Source organism: Peromyscus californicus, unplaced genomic scaffold, assembly GCF_007827085.1.
Source record: "Peromyscus californicus insignis strain IS unplaced genomic scaffold, ASM782708v3 Scaffold_3__1_contigs__length_106647218, whole genome shotgun sequence".
NCBI classification, from domain to species: domain Eukaryota; kingdom Metazoa; phylum Chordata; class Mammalia; order Rodentia; family Cricetidae; genus Peromyscus; species Peromyscus californicus.
Window position 1 is genome coordinate 71,776,032 of NW_026294551.1, and position 21,170 is coordinate 71,797,201.

General features: G+C 48.6%; 1 protein-coding gene across 1 annotated transcript in view; it reads right to left on the reverse strand.

Moving 5' to 3' along the window:
* The window catches only part of Col23a1 (collagen type XXIII alpha 1 chain), a 307,202-nt gene that overhangs the window by 95,425 nt on the left and 190,607 nt on the right, over positions 1-21,170 (reverse strand). The gene's annotated exons all lie outside the window — the stretch shown is intronic.

Genomic DNA, 21,170 nt, shown 5'->3' on the forward strand with positions numbered 1-21,170 from the left:
AGATAATTACCCTACCAACTGCACCATAGCCAGAAATAAAGAAGTAAACAGGTAAGTAAATGAAAGGGAATCCTATTAGAGTTCATGTGGCTTCTGCAGGTCAGTCTGTCCCATCTCTGACTTAATGGTGCTTAAAAAAGAGTTAAAATGAAGGATTCACAGGTGTAACAGGAAGGCAGAGAGCGTGGGACGACTCCCGAGGGTCCCACTGAAGAGACTGAGAGAGGCGCTACCCATTAGGGCTCCCAGCCTGTCCCTGCTGCCCCAGAGTTCCCAGCCTGGGAGGAGGTGGGGAATGGACATCGGTTGAGGACTCCTATCTGTGGGGACACTGCTCCCGCTGAGCCCCCTTCAGGGCTGTGTGCACACTGGCCAGGGGCAACCGGCTGGGTCATGTGTCTTTCCTGCCTGGGAAGGAGACTCAGTCCCACGGAAGTGGGAGAATTTGGGACGGGGACAGGTTTCACATACTTTTTGGCCCTGGAGGCTCTAACAGTGGGTGGCTGGATGACGGCTAAATGGGGCATGGGTGGGTGGTGGTGGCCAGCTGGGGGTGGGGGTGGTTGGTGGCTGGCTCAGGGATAGGCAGGGGGTGGAATTCTGGCACAGCCCAAGGTTAGTGCTGGTTCGTGGGTATGTCACATATTTGGCTATAAAACGGTCACTTCATTCTTTCCTCGTGCGGTTCTTAGGAAGAATGTCCCCATGAAAGTCCCCAAGTTTGGCTTCTGCAGCTAAGGACTACTGGCTGAGAACAAAGCCAGAGATGAAGTCCCCCAACAAGTCACCCACAGGAGAACAGCAGAAGCGTCCCCCAAAGGCAAGTGTCAGAGCAGGAGCCAAGGGCCTGGCTTGGTAACTAATTTCCGCTCCCACCTCTGCTTCTGAGATGGAGGAGCTGGGCTGAGGCTCAATACTGCCTCCAGCTATAACCAGTTCAGAGGCCACCCTCAGGGAGAGCCTGCCTCTTCCCCGACCCTGTCTGCCACAATCCTCCCATCTTCCAGTCAGGCAAGTCCCACTCGGGGAGTTCACTGTAACACGGACTAGACTATCACGACCTGGAAGTAGCCTGAGCTCTCTGCTGAGGTCTGCGGACCAGAAGGAACATTCGTGGAGGCTCTGCACTTGCTTAGCTGATGACAGCTGAGCGCCTGGGCTGCTGGTCTTGCAGACAGGAGCAGTAAGCCTGGTCCTTGTAAGGTGGGTGGATGGGGGTGGGTGGGGGGCTGGGCTGGGCTGCAGCATCTCCAGCACAAGGCTCCCTGTTCCCATTTGAAAAGTCACATGATAAAGGGGATGTGGGGACGGGCGATTGTGGTGGACATGCCACGGATGTGGGGCATGGTGCTGGGAACTGGGACTCAGGGTCAGGCTCTCAGCAGTTCTGTTTGGCCGGGGAGGCAGACACTACCTAGACGTCATAGTTAGACCATTCTGAAGCTGGGGAAACAGTCTCTCAGGCTGAGACCCTTGGTTGCTGATCCCAGGTCATGTGACTGCTGCATCTCCACTCCTGCCCAGTGCCCTCCCCTCTGGGACTTCATGTGATAAATAAAAACCTTATGTGGTTGATACATAAACTGCCAATAATATATGCAGGAGAACAATGTATGTTGGGGAATAATTGACTAGATTAAAAAAATCTTTTTGAAACAGTGTCTCTTTATGTAGCCCTGGCTGTCTTGAAATTCTCTGTGTAGACCAGGTTGGCCTCCAACTCATGGGATCTGCCCGACTTTGCCTGCCGGGTGCTCAGATTCAAGTAGTGTGCCACCAGGCCTGGCTGGAATTTTAATTCCAGATGAAAGATCTATGCTTGAAAAGGTCCAAGAACATCATTTGGAGTTAAGAGAAAACTCACACTTCCGCACCTCTGGGTGAGACTCTTAGAATGGAGAGAAGTCTAAGGTCCCCAGAGAGGACAGAGGAGTGACGGGGACATAGGACGGGCTGACACCATGTCTGCCAATGACATGGACTCCTAGGTGACAAGGAGGCTAAAGCTTTGAGCGGAAGTGAGCTCTGGCCTTTTGAACATGGAACTCTGAACCTTGACTCTCACAGCCAACTACCATCCAGCTCTTGAGGGTGTGACCCAAGTGTCAGAATGTTCTAGAAACCCACCACAGAATGGGCCACATGGAAAACACCCGGACACTAGGACAAGAGGAGAAACAAACCTAGAACAGTCTTCAAGACATGCACAGACCAAACAGGAAGGAGAGTCCCAGGGAAAGATGGCCGTTCCCCATTCCTCTCCCCTTGAAACCCAAGATCCAGGAAAGAAATAGAGGCCTGGAGAGATGGCTCAGTGGGTAAAGTGCTTAGTAAGCAAATGATGAGGACCCGAGTTCAAATCTCCAGCACCCATGTAAACGCTGGGTGGGAGTGGAAGTCTCCTTGTAATCCAGCTCTCAAAGGTGGAGATGGGATCTTTGGAGCAGGAACAGGCTGGTTTGCTAGGCTAGCTGTATCAGTGAGATCTGAGTTCAATTTGGAGAATCTGTCTCAAAAAAGGGATTAACTCTGTAGTGGTTTGAATAAGAACGGCCTCCATAGGTTCATATATTTGAATGCTTAGTCATCAGGGAGTGGCACTGTTTGAAAGGATTAGGAGGTGTGGCCCACACTAAGCCCAGGCTCTCCCTCTCTGCCTGCAGATCAGCTCTCAGTGACTGCTCCAGCACCGGCCTGCATAATGCCATGATCACTGCCATGACTAAACCTCTGAAACTGCCCCCAATTAAATGCCTTATTTCATGAGTTGCCTTGGTCATGGTATCTCTTCACAGCAATAGAACAGTGACTAAGACAAACAAAAATCACAAATGGGAGGAACATGGGCACTCCATGTCCACTGTAGCACTACTCATAATATCCAAGAAACAGAAACAACCTAAGTGTCCATCAGATCATAAATCTTTAAAGAAAGAGTGGTACATGTACACGATAGAATACAGCCATAAAAAAGAACAAACGCACATCCACATGCGTCCAGATGGAATTCTGTTATTTAGGACAATATGGATGGATCTGGAAGGTGAGCACTCTACTGCCAAGCTACACTCACAGCAGGATTTTGAGTTTACATTCTAAAGAAATACTAATTGTTTGAAGAGGTAAATATGGTTAATCCAATTTGGACATGATGCAATGCACATGTGTGAGCAGCCATGTGGGTCCAGGGAAGAGTGCTTTGGATCCTCTGGAAGAGCAGTCGGTGTTCGTAAAGGCTGAGCCATCTCTCCAGCCTTCCCCCAGGTATTTTTTAAAGCCAAGATTTCTCTCCCAAAGTACAAAATAACTCTGTATTATTAATGCATTAATGCTGTTTTTTTTTTTAAATTTTACACTGTGCCTATCATTGGAAATTTTAAAAAGAAAATGGCTAAGCGGAAATGAGTGGAGAACCTGACTGCAGCTCCCTGTGGTAAAAACTGAGATTTCTCCTTAGAAAGACCACTGTCAATCATCAGGAGTGAAAGGAAAACCATGTGTTTCAGCTGCGAGAACGGAACACAAATACACATTTAAATGTCCTATACATGCCTGGTTCTCTTGTGTACCCTCACACACACCCTCAAATCTTGAAGGGCATCAAGAAGAATGCTAATTAGAGGGAGACCCGCACAGGGCCCTTTTGATTGCCTGGCTCCCCCTGGAAGGGTCATGTGTCCCACACTGCCTCCGCCTTACACAGTCATGGATCACTGTTAATCAGACTCAGCTGTGGAGGCCAGTGGGCACCTCTGAGGGCCGCAGACAGCAGCCACCCCACACTGGACAGATGGAACTCCAGTGAGAAGCAAAGAGACTTAGCCCTGTGTCTGCCCGAGCTGCTGAAAAGACAATTTCTATCAGTTTGAGAAATAGCAAAAGCCACTGGTGGGTCTCTCACTCTGAGTCCCAGGGATTGAAGGCAAGGACACCATGGCCTTATGGTGTCCATAAGGCCATGGCCTCATCCCTGCCTTTACTCTGGAGAAGCGCAGCCCAAGAGAAGTTTGCAAAGATGGTTATGTTCCTCAGCCCTCCTGTCAGGAAGCTAAACATGTGTGGAGACTGACTTATGACAATTACCAGGGGGCTGAATTCTTAATTGGATTTAACTTTAGATAGCCAGCATTGGGGCTAGGGAGATGATTCAGTGGGGAAAGTGCCTCTGACAAGCACAAGGACCCGAGTTCAAGCCCCAGCACCCACGTAAAAAAGCTGTGTGGGCCGTGTGCCCCTGTAACCCCAGCTCTGGGGATCCAGAGCCAGGAGGCTTCCTGGGACTCCCTGGTCAGCCAATGGAGCTGCACTAGTGAGCTCCAGGTTCAGTGAGAGACCCTGACTCAAAAAAATAAGGTAGAGAGAGATTAAAGAAGATGTCTGATGTTGACCTCTGACCTCCATGTTCACACACACACACACACACACACACACACACACACACACACACGAACATGTGCACACATGAATACATACATACACATGAGTATATACACACACATGCACACAAATAAGTAAAAACTTGGGAAGCCAGACATGAAAGGGAAGAAGCCAGATGCACAAGATTACACACCATGTGATTATGTTTCTCCAAAATATCCAGAATAGGCAAGCCTGTGTAGACAGAAAGCAGCCGGGTGGATTCTAGAGGCTGAGTGGGGACCTAGGGGACACCGTCAGGGCTCTCTGCTCTGTATTCTTTCTGCTGCTATCACAGAGCCCTTGCTGCTGTGCGGAGGACCCAGGTTCAGTTCCCAGCACCCACATGCCTGCTCACAGCCATCTGTAACTCCAGTTCCAGGGAACCCAGTGCCCTCTTTTGGCCTTCATAGGTACTTCATGGGTGAGGTGTACATGTAGGCAAACACTCATGCACATAAAAATATATTTAAAAAAAACACCCCTACCTTTTAATACTTCCACAATGGCAATTATATTCCAGCAGCCTCTTTTGGGGTGACAGGGAATATTCTGAAATTAGACAGATGGGATGGCTGTACAGTATGGCAAAACCTCTGAATTGTATTCTTTATTTTTATTATTATTACTTTTGAGATGGGTCTCACCAACCCAGGCTGACCCTGAACTCCAATACAGTAAAGAAGACCTTGGACTCTTGATTCTCCTGCTTCTACCTCCTGAGTGCTGGGATTCCAGGTGTATGCCATCAAGCCTAGTTTACACTGTGCTGGGGATGGAACCCAGGGTTCCATGCATGCCAGGCAAGCGCTCTACCAGCCGAGCCACATTCCCAGCCCTAGAGTTACATATATTTTAAATGGCCAAATTTGAGCTGAACTGAGTTGTGGCTCTGACTTATAAAACGTCACACACTGAAGTAGTCATGTGGGCTAGAGGCTACTGTTGGGGACAGCCGAGTTCTGGGAACTTCTGAGAAGTGGTTCAGGCCGTTAAACACTTTCTTTTGTCCCAGATTCATGCAGTCTCCAGCAGTATCCGCCTCGGGGAGGGGACCCTCCTGGATTCCACAGACACTTGCCTCTGATCCTGACTCAGTCAGGCTTATCTCCTGCTGTGAAGGGCCTGGGCACCCCCCCCCCCCAGCACTGTCACCCACAAGGTCAAAGGACATCCTGGCTCCTGCAACATCTGCTGTGGCCTCGGGTACCATTCTCTGGTTCACCTTATCTTGCTCTAAACAAATGTGGTGCTAATTGCTATTTTCCCTTTTGGCTTCCTAAGGATGGGAGACTTTAGGCAGGAAGCCATCCCAGAGTGGCCCTGTCCCATGTCCCCTTACCACCCTTATCCTCAACACAGGTCAAGACAGGCTGTATTCTGACCATGGGTCCTGGGTCTGCTCTGGGCCTCCCTCACTGTTCAGTGAGGTGTGGGGCCTCAGTGTCCCACGCAGGGCTGAGCCAGGGAGGCATGGACAGGTTTGCTGAGTGGACACACGGGTAATAGCCCGGTAATTCTGGTCAGGTGTCTCCTGGCCATTCAGAACTTTGCTTCCACGTCAAAATCCCTGCCTGTCTGCTTTAGGACGAGAAAGAAGGATGGTGTGTGGGAACCTTTCTAGGACCAGCACCCATGATGTCTAAGAGACTGCTTTCCTAAGCCTGATGTGAGGAGGGACTTCCTGGAGACCCTGGCCTGGCTAGCTGCTGAGTGCTGTGAATCTAGTACCTTCTACAGCCCTTCCCATCTGGGACCCAGCCACACAGTCCCTGGCCTGAGTAGAGTACTGTGGGCAAAAGAGGCTATGTCGCTCCCTGCCTGGACTGCCTGGACAGGCTGATCCCCAACCTCATTAGAATCCACTCAGGACTGGATGAGCGCATTGAAAAGGGGGCTTTGCCCATGCCACAGAAGGCAGCATTGTTTTCCCAGCCCGGCCAGGTCGGGTCTGGAAGGGGCCTTGCAGGAGCGCCCAAGGCCTCACAAAGTCCTCAGCGCAGCGAGGGCTCCGGTGATTGATGCAGAGAAAAACATTTCGACCAAACCCTCATCTGGTTTCTATTACGAGATTTCCACACCAGCATTTTTGTTTTTCCCCAAGGTAAAAACCGACAAGGACTTGGGACCTGAGAAGTAACAGGGGTTGGGGCCACATTACTGAAAGACATGGGGGGAGGAAGCCTGCTAGGCTCAGTGGGTGGGTGCTGGGGACAATCACACCAGTGTGGATGACCCAGCAGCGACAGGGGTGGTGATGCCCTGACTGGCTTCCTTTTCCACTTGCCTCAAGTCACAGTTGATCTGGCAGCAAGAGATGGCCCGTCCCTGCCTGTCCTTCCCCGTAGGCCTGGCCTCTCCTTTCTCCCCTCTCTCTGAGTCACGCTCTGGTTCTGATATGGCTGGCATGCTACTTGTTTGTTTCCTGTCTCCTTGTGTTACCACCAGGGCAAAGGAACCAAATTAGCACCTGATTGTCTCGTGTAGCCCAGGCTGGCCTTGAACGTCATATGTAGCTAAGGATGCCTCCACCTTCAGAGGGCTGGGATGACAGGTCCTAACTTTCTCAGCCTCCACCTGGGTCTCAGCTCCCGTGCACACCCTAACCAGGGAATTGCTGACCCTCTGGGGGTAACATCTCCCCCAACACCTTGAGCTCCTCTGTCCCTCTCAAGCCTGCAGAGGATGTGCAGGAAGGAGTTGTGGAATGTTCTCCTCAGCCCTCGAAGAATTGAGCGCGCCTCACACAGGGAGGTGGTTCTTGTCGACCAGATAAGGGTTGACTGAGGGATGGCAAGTTCTTAGCTACTTGTGCCAACTAGACGGTCCAGGCTGAGATGAGGCGGGGGAATGACATTTTCTGGCATTACAAAGGCTGCATGTGTGTATTTGTTCACGTGCTTTGTGCGCATGCCTGTGGAAGTCCGAGGACAACCTCCAGTGTCATTCCTCAGGAGCTGCATTCTCCCCTTCCTCCTGCTTTGTGGTGTCTGAGACAGAAAGACTTACTATGTAGCCCAGGCTAGCCTGGAACTTGCAGCAGTGATTTCCCCACCCCTGGGCCCCTCAGCCTCCTAAGTGCTGGGGTTATGGGCATGAGCATCCACGGGAAAGTTGGGCACGGAGGGGTGCACCTGTAGGTGCTGGGGCAGTGGGGGGATGGTGGAGACGGGAGGATCCTTGAAGCTTGCTCGCCAGCCAGTGTAGACCAGTGGTTCTCAACCTTCCTAATGCTGTGACCCTTAGTACAGTTCCTCATGTGGTGGTGACCCCCAACCACACTATTTTCATTGCTACTTCATAACTGTAATTTTGCTACAGTTATGAATCGTAATGTAGATATCTGTGTTTTCTGATGGTCTTAGGTGACCCCAGTGAAAGGGTTGTTCGACCCCCCAGAGGGGTTGTGACCCACAAGTTGAGATCAAGTTGGTCTAGACAGTTGGTGAGTTTCAGGTTCGGTGAGATACCCTGTCTCAGGAAAATAAGGTAGAGAGTGACAAAAAAAGACACTCAATATTGACCTCTGGCCTCCACACATGTATTCCTGTAGCTATACGTTAAAAGGGGGTGGTGGGGCTGGGGCCATAGCTCAGGGGGAGGGCACTTCACTAGTATGCGTGAGGTCCTAGGTGCAATCTCCGTTCCTGTAACAAAACGAGACAGAATACCAAATACATGGAAAAGCTAAGTACAAATCATCTGGAGTCCCCCCCCCCCTTGCTCTTTTGAGGCAGGGGTTTGCTATGCAGAGTTCTGGGACTGCAGCCATGCACCACCACACCCAGGATTTTACACAGCAGTCATATCTAGCAAGAGCAGAACAGCACATCCAGCTGAGAAGGAAGAGGATTGGCTTTTGAAGCCTAATAGACAGCTTACAAGACAATTTTCAAAAGAAACATCCCATTTTGAAAATACCACTCTGAGCACGGTGGCCTGGCTGTTGCCTAGGAATGAACAGGAGATGAACACTGGTTGGGGGGGGGGGGCGGTGCTGAGAGGGGTGTCTTCCCCCAACAGACTGCATATGTCTGCTTGTCTGTTTCCACATCAAATGTTTGTTACATTTATTTCATTTACTTGTGTGAGTGTGGGTGACACGTGTGTGGTGGTCAGAGGAATGGATTCTTTACTTCTACCACGTGGGTCCTGGGAATCAAACTCAGATTGTCCGTCTTGGTGGCAGGTGCCTTTACCTACCAAACTATCTTGCCAGATACCCTACCATCAAATATTTCAAGAAGAAAAAAAAAATAAGATGTTTCCCATTTGAAAACGTGTCATCAAAGCTATGGTCACATTGTCCTTGGACACCACTGACACAGGTAGCATAAGGCGACATCTTCGGGAAGAATTTGCGTGTCACTACCATTGATAATGCACGTGGAGCTGAGCATGGTGGCACACATCAGTGATAGCAGCACCTAGGAAGTAGAAGCAGGAAGACCAGGAGTTCAAGGTCATCCTCGGCTACATAGTGAGTTTGAGGCTGACCTGGGCTACATAAGATCCTGTTTTGAAAGAGAAAAGATGTTGAAGACATAGCTCAGTAGGAAAGAAGACTCTCTGCTTAACTAGGAGGACCTGAGTTCAGATCCCATGACTCACATAAAAAGCTGGGCATGGCTGTGTATGCATTTACAGTGTTGTGGAGGACAGGGACAGAAGGGCAGTGGGGGCTTGCTGGCTGCCAGTCTAGGGCCAGGTCCAGCAAGAGAGCCTGTCTCAAGGGATAAGGCAGAGAAGAACAGGGCGGGACACTCCATGTCCTCCTCTGGTCCTCATATGCGAGCACTTGTGAATGCGCATTTGCACACACACACACACACACACAGAGAAGTTTGAAGTGCACATGGTCTTTGATGTAGCAGTTCCACTCTTAGGAGTTCATCCTCAGATAGACTTCCATATGTGCATGAAAGAATGATGGACGAGGGGTTCACTGTAACATCACAGTTAATGGAAAAAGACTGGAAATGACCCAAATGGCTGATAATGGTAGACTGGTGAAGTAAATTACAACAGACTCATGCAATGAAACCTCACACAGTCTCTGAAAAGAATGAAGTAAAATGAAGCCGTAAAAGTTCTCAAAGGAGCTGTAAATTTCTTTTATGATCTCTGACTTGAGAAGGTCCTTTTATAAAGGACACAAACCTCAGAAGCTATGATATAAAAGACTGATAAATTTGAGTACTGGTACTCTTTTTTTTTTCTTGGAATGATTTAAACAAGCAAACAACCTAACCAAGAAACCTACCACCACCAACAAAACTACCATAACAAAAAGTTCCACGAGTGGTGAAAAGTAGAAAACTGAGAAAATATTTCCAGCTCATACAAAAGTTCCTTAAAGTATTTCTACAATAAAAAAACAGTGAATGATGAGAAAGAAAAGCGGACCAAGGGTGGAACAGGCGTGTGCATGGGAGAGGAGAGAGAATATCCCAGAAAGGTATGAACCAAATGCTTAGCTTTACTTAGAAAAGCACTGCCAATGTAAACTTCCTGGAGACGCTCTTCCTTGCTTCTGAGGACCAAATAGTAACTGAGCCATAAGTTGGACAATGATAATGGTTGGGTCAACAATGAATTGTGCATACCACCTTGGTCCCATAGATTATCACTGAGATCAACTGTTCTTATTTCTAGTATTTTCACAATAGCTTTCTTGTGTTTAGACAAGCTTGGACACATAACCACTATTGTTCCAATTGCCCATCATGACAGCTTTCATTGTTGACTTGGCATAATTTAGAATCATCTGGGTCTCAATGAGGACTGTCTTAGTTAGGGTTTCTATTGCTGTGAAGAGACATTATGACCACAGCAACTCTTATAACATTTTAATTGGGTGGCTTATGGTTTCAGAGGTTTAGTCCATTATCATCATGGTGGGACATGGCAGAGTGCAGGCAGACATGGTGCTGGAGAAGGAGCTGAGAGTCCTACATTTTGATCAGCAGGCAACAGGAAGTGAATTGAACTAGGCATAGCTTGAGCCTAGGAGACCTCAAAGCTCGCCCCTACAGTGACACACTTCCTCCAACAAGGCCACACCTACTTCAACAAGGCCACACCTCCTAATAGTGCCATTCCCTATGAGCTTATAGGAGCCAATTACATTCAAACTACCACAAGAACTGTCTACATTGGGTTGGCTTGTAAGCATCTGTGGGGGGATTGTCTTGAGTTGATTGTCAGGGAAAGACCCAGCCCATGATGGGCAGCACCATTCCTTAGGCAGGAAGTCCTTAACTGTAAAAGAATGGAAGAAGAGAGCTGAGTACAAGCAAGCAAGCGAGTCTGCATGTGTTCATTCCCCTCTGCTCTGGACTGCGGATGTGATGGGACCCGGCTGTTTCAGGCTCCTGTCACTATTAATTTCCAAACAGTGATGGACTATAACTTGGAGTTGTAATCTAAAATGAACCCTGCCTCCCTTAAGATGCCTTTGACAGGATGTTTCATCATAGTAACAGACACAAGGACACCTAAAGAACTCAGTACTGCTGCACACAACTCAGTCTTGGAGGCTGGGAGGTGATAGGCTATACCACGTAGCCCAGGCATGTGCTAATAGGCACACCGTCTAGGGTTGTACAAGTACATTCTATGAGGTCTGTGGAACAACGCCTTTGCTAGCCTGCTTCCTTGTGGCTGAGCCATGAATGGCTATAATTGCAAGGGAATGTAGCCCACCACTCAGCAGGCTCAGGAAATGGCAGGCAATCAGTGTGACTATGTTTGGAATGCCTGGATGCAGCAAGTCCAGTTCCAGCAGGACAGTTATCCCTCAGATACATTGCAAACGTCACTGAATGGGTTGGTCAGGACAATGAGGACATTTTCTTCAGAAAGACAAAGGCATTTGAGCCTATCTGCAAGAGCAAGAGGCTACAGTGAAACACAGCGCGGCAAAGTCATCCATAGAGTGGTAGAAATGTCTGCAAACCATATACTCAGCCACAAGGAGCCCATATGCTACGGTCTGAATGTGAAATTTCCCCCACAGACTCATGAGTCTGAACACTTGGCTACCACATTCTTTAGGAAGACCGTGGACCCTTCAGGAGGAGGAGGAGGAGGAGGAGGAGGAGGAGGAGGAGGAGGAGGAGGAGGAGGAGGAGACTTCGGAGGTGGAAACTGAGGCAGGACTAGAGGTATAAAGCCTCTTTCTGTCTGCTCTCTCTCCTGAGGCAATGAGAGCTGACACCTCACCCTCCTGTTATCATGCCTTCTCCACCATTACGGACTGCATCCCTGAGAACTGTGAGCTGAGACAACCCTCTTCCTTTACGTTGCTTCATGCCAGGGATTTGGTAAGAGCAACGAGAAAAGTAACTGATACAATTCACAAAAGCGAAACACCGCCACCAGCAGCACTCCGGATTTCCCCACTCCTTCTCTCTTAGGCTTGCTTAAGGCCTGCCAGTCAGGGCAGGGGTGGAGGGAGACTGTGGGGTCCTTGGAGTGGCAGCAATATACTGATTTTCCCATTAGGTGCCAGACCTGTCACATCTCTCAGGGAAGAAGCCAGTGTAACCAGTGTTTCCTCTACAGCCCCTTGGAGAGCCCACAGCCACCTTCGGCTGTCACTTGGACCTTAGAGGCATCGAGACTTCCTCTCCTAGCACACTGCCTGTCTGTGGGTGGCCCCAGGTCCGACTTCTTTTCATATCTAGGGGTCTGGAATCTTATCAAGGCCCTAGGTCTAGTTCTTGTCCTAGGGCCACAAGAACGAATTACTGGGGCAGGGGGCCATTGCATATAGAGACTCCAGATAGGACAGTGTCCATCTCCTCTGGGCTCCTATGTATGCAGGGCAGGCTCCTGGGGCCCTGGCATCTGCTCCCAGGATTCAGCATGATAATGGCACTGGGAGATCTTCCAACTCTTGCAACAAGAAAGTGCAGTCACAAGAGTGATGGGACAGACCTGCAGAGAAGCTGTGGACAGGGAGCTATGGTTAAGTCAGAGGCACAGGGAGAGACAATGTTTTTTGTTCCCTGGAGCTGGTGGCCCCTTAGGGGAATTGAGTCCTCCTGAGAGCATGGGAAGTCAAGAAGGCACTGGTACCTACTTTCCCAAACCTGTGAAATTCCCAGGGATGGAACTCTAAGACTGGCCCCCATGATAACAGCCACAAGAAAATGTGTGTCCTTTGAAGCGACACTAGCTTTTTCTGTGTGTTCAAGGCAAGTGGGGTTTTGCTTGTTGTCCTGGGCATGGCATAGAGTGTCATCTTCAGGTGCAGGGTTCCTCCTGATGATAGGACAGAGGCCAGGCAAGAGATACCCCAAAAGGTTAAATGACTCTTCTATCTCACACCAATACCTCAGTGCTGGCCTACCCATGACACAAGATTCCATCGGAGCCCAGATGCTCTTTCCACTAAATCGGCCTCTAGTTTAAAGAGGGTTCCAGAAGAGTGGAGCTACAGAGTACCTGCTGAGGGAGACCCTCTCCATCACCACGATCACCCTCATCTCTCCACCACCTCCTGGAGTGATGGCAGCCAGCACATCCCAGCTCTTATGAGCCAGGCATGAGGCCTCTGTTTCCTTGTGAAATACAATTTGTTTAGATACTATCACAGCAGGCCTTGTGGATGCCCATGGAGCCCGAGGTTGCCAGAGTTGCATTGTCCAGGGAGGGTATCAGAGAATATGTATGATGAAGATCTTCTAGGAGAGCAGCAAGGTGGTCAGGGATCTCAGGCAGAGAGGACTGCCATGGTCATCTAATTCAATGTCTTCCCACGAATGAACATGCATCCATCTACCCATGTATATACCTACCAGCACTCCCACCCATCTGTCCATACCTCCCTCCTCCCCATTTACCCATGTACCCATTCCTCCTCCTCTTCTTTTTTTCCTATTTATCAATCCACCCACTCATCCATGCAGCCCTCCTACTCATCCATCCATCCATCCATCCATCCATCCATCCATCCACCCACTCATCCATCAATTCACACATTCCTCTTTCCCACATATCTATGTATCATCTACTCCTCTTTTTCCCTCCTATTCATCCACCCACCCACACAACCATCTATCCACCCAGCCTTCCTACTCATCCACCCACCCACCCATCCATCCATCCATCCATCTACATATTCCTCTCTCTTACATATCCATGTACCATCTACCCCTCTCTTTTTCCCTCCTATTCATCCACCCACCCACCAACCCACTCATCCATCCATCCATCCATCCATCCATCCATCCATCCATCCATGTACCCATCCTTTCCATTATCTATGCTTCCATTCATCCATCCACCTATCCATCCACTCAGCATCACTCTGTTGTCAAGCAGTGGACCCTCTGCTAGAAACATGAAAGTGACCTTTCATATTTCATGAGGACCTCAGTCTGACAGAATCAAATTCAGTATTTTCATAATGTCTTTTAAACCCTTTTTTTTCATCTTCTCATAATATGGAATTCATTACCTGGCAAAGCGTCCCATTATATTTCAAAGAGTGCTTGAATTTTATCACAGGGGAAATTGAGGCCCAGGCGAAGGAATGGCATGGCTGAACTTGAGCTGCAGCCTGGAGGATGCTGGTCTCAGGCTTGTTTCCTTCAGCTCAGAACTCTAGGCTGTGCTGCGCTGTCTGCAGCTACTGCCTGAGTCCCAAGAGGGTTGAAAGCCTGTAACAAGCTCACATGATGACCAGAACTTCTATTTAATATCTCAGTGCACGGTGGACTGAGGGCCAACTATGCAAGCACAGAGTCAGGGAAAACTATTCACTTAAGAAAAGTTTTAGAGCATTTCTTGCTTCTCCTGGGGAGACAGAACTCTTGCAGACTGTGAGTTCAGTGAATCCCGAGTACCTTGCCACCCAGGAGTCTGTGCTGCAGAGGGTCCTGCCGAGGGGAAGCTTGGGTTTTAAGCCACAGGCCCCCTCCTACAGGTCCTCAGCACAGCCCAGCAGACCTATCTGCTTAGATACTTCAACACAAGATTCCTGTGCCCACCTTTCCAGATAACTCTAGATACTGTATGTAAAAACTTCCTAATGGAGCCTGGCATGTTAGTCAGGGATCAACTGAAGTCACAGCAGACAAAACAAAACAACCAACAACCGAGAGTTAGGTGACGTTTTTTCTTCTTTGAATTAGATGAAAGCAGTGCCTGAATTTTGCAGAGACCTAACAACAGAAAGGAGCTAAGATTGAATTGCCCTTCCACCGAATTCCACAGCCTATTTTCTTATCCCCCTTGGGACAGCCCTTAACTGCCTTAAGCACAGGGCTCCTCCCTGGGGACCCTCAGCTTCCCAGCAGGAAGTGACCTTGAGCCCTTCTGCCCAATGACTTGTTCTGTGAAGTCCTGGGTGACACATTCCCTGACCTTTGACCTTCCCTCCTCAAAGGTCTCCTGGCCCAGCCCTCAGCTGAATGCCCCCTTGTCCTCTCATAAAAGACCAGACACTTAAAAGTACAGAGGCCGAAGTGACTGCCTCCCCAGGAGCTGGCCAGCTGGGCTGGAGACTGCCGGCTGCCAGCCTCAGCCTCATTCTCAGAGCATTTACAATGAAGTGATGTTAACCCCTGAAGACATATAGGGTCTTGTGGGGAACACCCCACATAGGACTATGAGCCATTGATGTCTTGGTTGTCCCCAGGGAAGCTCTTCAGTGAGTTCTGTAAAGGGACACATATTTGGAATTTGGTCTGAATGATGCAACAAGGGTAGGTGATCTTCAGGGGCTAGCCTCGGACTCTAGGATGATGGTGATAACCCTCTCAGCTTCAAAAGGTTTGCCTCAAATGGAATGGAGCTTATCTGTCAGCTGAAAAGTTCAGCTTTTAAATTTTGCTCCATGAAGCTTAAAATATCTGCATATAGGCTGGTGAGACGGCTCAGCAGTTCAAGGTGCTTGCTCTGCAAGCCTAATGACCCGAGTTCAATCCCTGGGACCCACGTAAAAGGTGAAGGGATTCCACAAAATTGTCCTCTGACGTCCACATGCACACCATGCTGCACCCCCCCCCACACTCACACTTACAAAAACAATAAAGTAAAAAGTATATGATTGTGAGATTAAAAATACAATAGATCATATCTAATTTAATATATGTGTATATAAACAACCATACATATTTCCATATAGCATGATATATAAATATATCGCTATAATTACATCTGGCCAGGTGTGGTATGGTGCACCTATAATCACAGCACCCAGGAGGATGAGGCAGGGGGATCACGAACCTCTTTCTTTATAAACGTTCCCAGGGTCTGGTAGCTTGAAAGAAAATGGCCCCTAAAGGGCACTAATGGGAGGTGTGGCTTTGTTGGAATAGGTGTGGCTTTGTTGGAGGAAGTGTGTCACTGTGGAGACAGGCTTTGAGGTCTCATATATATTCAAGCCATGCCTGGTTAGACAGACCACACTTCCTGTTGCCTGCAGATCAAGAAGTAGGATTTTTAGCTCAAGCACCATGTCTGCCTGCATATTGCCACATCCCACCATAATGATAATGAACTAAACCTCTGAACTGTAAGCAAGCCACTCCATTAAATGTTTTCCTTTGTAAGAATTGCCATGGTCATGGTGTCTCTTTACAGCAATAGAAGACCCAACTAAGACACATGGTGTGGAGTAGCTTAAAGTAAAGGGTGAAAATGGGGCTGGAGATGTAGCTCAGTGGGTAGAGTCTTGCCTTCTGATAGGTAGAGCCCTGGGTTCGACCCCTGATACTGCAGAAATTCCAAGATATCCTTGTGATCAAGTTTGGGGCCAGCCTGGGTTACATGAAACCCTGTATCCATCCCCCTCCCCCGCTCAACCAAATATCAAAGGGAGAAAATTGATCTGTGACTATATTATCTTTTCTTGACCACAGTTCAATCTTGGTGCAGTTTTTGATGTCCATCAGTCTGCTATTTTTTCCTTTCTCTATTTTTCCTGTATGTGTATTGCATGTGAATGCATACATGTATGTGGTCACACATATTTGAGTGGATGCACACATGCATATGGATGTCTGAGGTTGATGTTGGGTCTCTCAATCAAACCCAGCCTCCACCAATAGTTTCCTAGTCAGCTTGCTCAGGGAATCCTGTCTCCGTCTTCCGAGGCTGGAATTTTGGGCCCCCTTAGCATTTACATGGGTTTCTGGGGATCCCAACTCTAGTCCGCATGCTCATGTGGCGAACACTTTAACTGCTGAGCCAACTCCTCAGCCTCCCTCCGGTTTAGAAAGGCTTCTAGTTCTATGCAGAAGAGAAACTGACCGAGGGAGATGGAAGCCACAGAGAGAAGGCTGGTGGCACTCCGCAGAGTGGGCAAGGCTTGGGCTTCCCAGGCTAGACTTTTTGGCAAGTCATAGAATTTTCCTGGGCCTTGGTGTTATTTGCTTCTTGGTTGGTGCTGAGATGAACTGAGACAGAAAAGGGTCTGGAATGGCTCCTTCCAGACTAGGCTTTCGGAAGCACTGATTTTCCTCGTTTGGTTTGATAAAAATGTACTCAAGACAACGAGAAGGGCTGGTGAGTTAAAACTCTGTTTCTTCCTGGATGCACACTGGCTCTGAGTCCAGGAAGACATCACCTACCAGGGTCTCCCAGATACTCAGCTGTAAACACAACCCAGGCCAGGAGGGACTGAGTGATTCTTGTTTGAAAGTAAAGAGAACAGAGGGGAAGTCAGAGACCCAAAGGTTTAGGGAGAAGTCGGGCAGGGCTGTGATGGTTCCTGGTAATCGAACTTCTTCCTGGAGGGACCAAGGGAGACTGTTGGTGAGCACAAAGAGGATCGTCAAAGAGAGGGGACATAGGAAGGGGGTCTCCAGGACTATGAGGGCTGAAGGGTGAGCCTGAGGAGGCAGAAAGGCTGTTTCCCAAGGCCAGAGCCTCGTGTGAGACATGTGGCCATCACAGGTCTTTGGGGACTGTTCCAATTCCCCAGTGCTTTTCTGTGGTCTTCATAAACTGCTTGGCTGTCCTCGAATGCCAGACCTCTGACATGCAAGCCATGTCTCCTACAAACAGACAGACAGACCCTCCTGCCACAAATGGCCCCAGGTTCTTCCTTAGACCGAGAATAGGGGTTTTGGGTTAGGAAAAAAAGTAGCCATGGAATTTCATGGAAGGTGGGGTGAGGAGAGAAATTTGGAAGTGATTTTCAAGGAATTTAAAGCTTTTATTCAGGTTGCAAAATCTTTTCCCCGAGGGGACAGGCCAGTTTAAAGTGGTAGCAGCTCTTACGGGGTGACACAAACACCCAGGCAAAGCTGCATACATGATCCACTTGCCCCGTGGAGGCAGACTGGTCCTCATGGGGAGGGGATAGAGGGGTGCAGAGTGTGGGTCTTGTACTGCTAGGCCTGTGGAAAGCATCAGAACTTCATGCAGACCTGGGTTCAAATCCCTCACAGCACCACTGGCAAATACCACCTTATGCCTTTAGAAATGAGTACCGACATCTCAACATCATGTTAAGTGAAACAAGTCAGCCATACAGATGAAGCAGTACATGCTCTCAGTCCTATGGGAAACTGAGGCAGCAAGCATGGGAGACAGTTTAGCTTGGGACACCTTCTCCATTTAGTTTTGGTTATTTGCGCCCTTGTAATAATGCACATGGTAGCCTAGTTCCTTCACCTGTACATACTATGAACACATATTGCTCTCCAAACAATTCATCTGGCAACCCCAGAACCCCTTCAAGCTCCCACCTGCATTGCAGCCTTACACTATTCCCACCTCAACAATAGTATAAATGCCTCTGCTCCTGGTAGCAATCACATTTTGACACTTGCTATTTAAGTGTATTCCAAATATGTACAGAAGGAAGAATGGCAAGGTGGAGCCAGCCCAAACTGGTTTTGGGTGCATGCACAGTAAGGCAAATGTGTCCTGCAAGTGAACTTTTAGGGAGAATCCCCTGTTGACTATCTTGAGCATGCAGATGATTGAACTCAGATGCATTACAGGAAGGGACATATGCAGTAGGAAAGATGACTTAATCTGTCAATCAAAACAGAGAATCACCCAAACCAAACTCCCTTAGTAACCAGTTTTCCCTCTCGCACTCTATTAAAAAAAATCCCTGAGCAATGTTTGAGGGCCTCGAGCATCCTCTGTGAATCTTGAGATCTTGTCTCTCTATAACCTGCACTATCATTTTGCTCCAGAAAATGCTGTCTTGCATCTCTTGCAAATATGCATGAATCTGCATTTGCAGTTCTTTGGGTAAGAGGCCACAAATCTGGGAATACATGGCCCTGACCCCAACCACTGGGAGTAGCACCTAAAGAAAATGATGTCACAGAAGTTGAAAAGAGAGCAGTGGTACCTAAAGAATGGCGCAGTGTGGGGAGAGATGTCAATCAGTTGGTACAATGTCACAGTTTGATGAGAGAAATGAGCTCTATGTTCCCTGGGCACAGCAGGATGAACACAACTAACAATACATCGTGTGTTTCAAAATAGTTAGGAGAGGGATGGCCTCACATAAAGGGAGGGTCCAAGTCTAAGATGATGGACAAGCTCTGATGTGTACAGGAATCTGAACAGTACGTTGTTCTTGCATGTGTACAGATAGTATATGGGGAGGTGCTCTGTAGCTCAGTTGGTAGATTCTTGTCTACCACCCATGAAGCCATGGACTCCATCCCCAGAGCAGCACTACACTCAGGGTGCTGGTACATACCTGGAGTCCTGGGCTACAGAGGTAGAGGCAGGAGGATTAGAAGTTCAGGCTTATCCTCAGCTACATAGTGATTTGGAGGTCAGCCCGAGAGACATGAGACCCTGTCTTAAAAAAACATACATATAGTATGTGCCAGCACAAAATGAATTGTTTAAAAAGGAAAAAAAATGAGCTAACAACCCTGCATTGCTTAGTGATGGGATTGTTCTGAGATATGCCTCTCCAGGTGATTTCATCATTGCGCTAACATTACAGTGTGCACCTAACAAAAACCACACACGGTCCAGCTCTCTTGATGTAAACAGGCATGTCAATCATGACGGATGGAACTCTCCTGGGGAAGCACCACAGACTTTTGCAGCTTAACACTAAAACAATGATACAAAGAATAATCTTATAAATCCTTAGGCCAATAGCACACACTTCATCCTTCATGACCAAGGGTTACGTACTGTACCCAACGGCATGTGTCCCACTTTTATCGTGTAAAACCTTTTTATACTTATTGATTGTGTGTTACGTGTGCATGTGATGCCACAGCGCCTGCATGGAGAGCAGGGGACAACTTGCAGAGGTTGGTTGGTTCTGTCCTTTCACTTAGGACTTGGGCCATCAGGATTGGTGGCAGTCACCTCTGCCTGCTGAGCCATCTCACGTAGCCTCGTGTTCTACTTTTAGAGCACGGCAGGTTGTTAACACCAGCATCACTCTGTGCTGTGATGGCCGTGAGGTCACGAGGCCACGGGAAATTTTCAGCTCCTCTGCTATCTCACAGGACCTCTGTGGTGTGTGTGTGTGGTCCATTGCTGGCTGGAATGTCTGTGTGTCGTGCACAGCTGTACCTTTGCACTCGGACGGTGAAGGAGCAAAGCGGTGGCCTATCAGGGATGTACTGACTCCACGGGGACACGGAGACTTAGGATCATTTCTGTCCTGTTGGGGCAGGCAAGTCCATGTGCCTTTGTTTTTGCAGTCATATGCTTTGGGGGAGGTGTTGGGGACCCCAAAGAGCTGCAGTTGTACCAGGTTCCTGGGCTGGACGCTGGCCACCTGAGCAAGGGTGATGAGACAGGGTATGCCATGTGCTTGTGGCTTAGCTCAGAGCAGGTTTTGCGGTCTGTGATGTCAAAGAATCGGGAATTTTCAAGCCAGGTTGTGAGGCTTGATGGTAAGTGCCTTTGCCCAGCCATCTTCTAGCCCCATCTACAACACTAAACAAAACAAAGCAAACAAAACAAAAAAACCCAAACTTTCATCCTTAGGTTTTCTTACCGCAACATGGACAAGGACATTTGAAAATGTACATCTCCAATAACCCAAAGCAGAACCAGTGTAGCATGCTATGAGACAGACCGCTAAAGTTACACATGATGAAGACCAAGCCACGTGGTGCTGGTCCCTTGCCTGCCAGCCTCCGCCCGGAAACCTGTTCTCTTTGTAAAGAGGAGATTAGTGGGTCTTAAAGAGGCATTAAAGACCCACTAGGCCACACTGAGACGATCTCTTGAACCAGCTGGAAGGATTGGAAGGATTTGAAGGACTTTCATATGAGGTCAATGTCTTTTGATATTGAGCCAATGTTCTTGTGTCCTGACTCTGGTAAAGTCCCCTGGCATAAATGTGGGTACACGCAGCTCCAGGGACCCTGAGGTTGATACTCTGGAGCTTGTGCTCTTCCAATGGGCTTCACTTCCCCCTCGCTTCCACTTCTGCCCCTCACTTCAAACCTCAGGACTCACGTCTGCCCGCATCCCCTGCTGACTCTATGACATCTTTCTCTTTTCTCACCTGTAACCCTGGTTACTCCCCCAACTCTACTCTAGAAGTCATCCACTCTGTGCTGGACCCTTGACCCCTTTGGGAAGCAGAGTCACCGCAGAAATGAGGGTTTTCACACACACACACACACACACACACACACACACACACACACACACACACACACGCTTACTCTTGAGCAATGGCTGTCTCCTACAGAGGAGAGGAGGGAACTCCTCAGATGGGTAAGCACTCAGGCTCACTCTTGAGCCTGGCATTCCCACTTCCTCTCCAGGCTTCCCTCTACCACCTC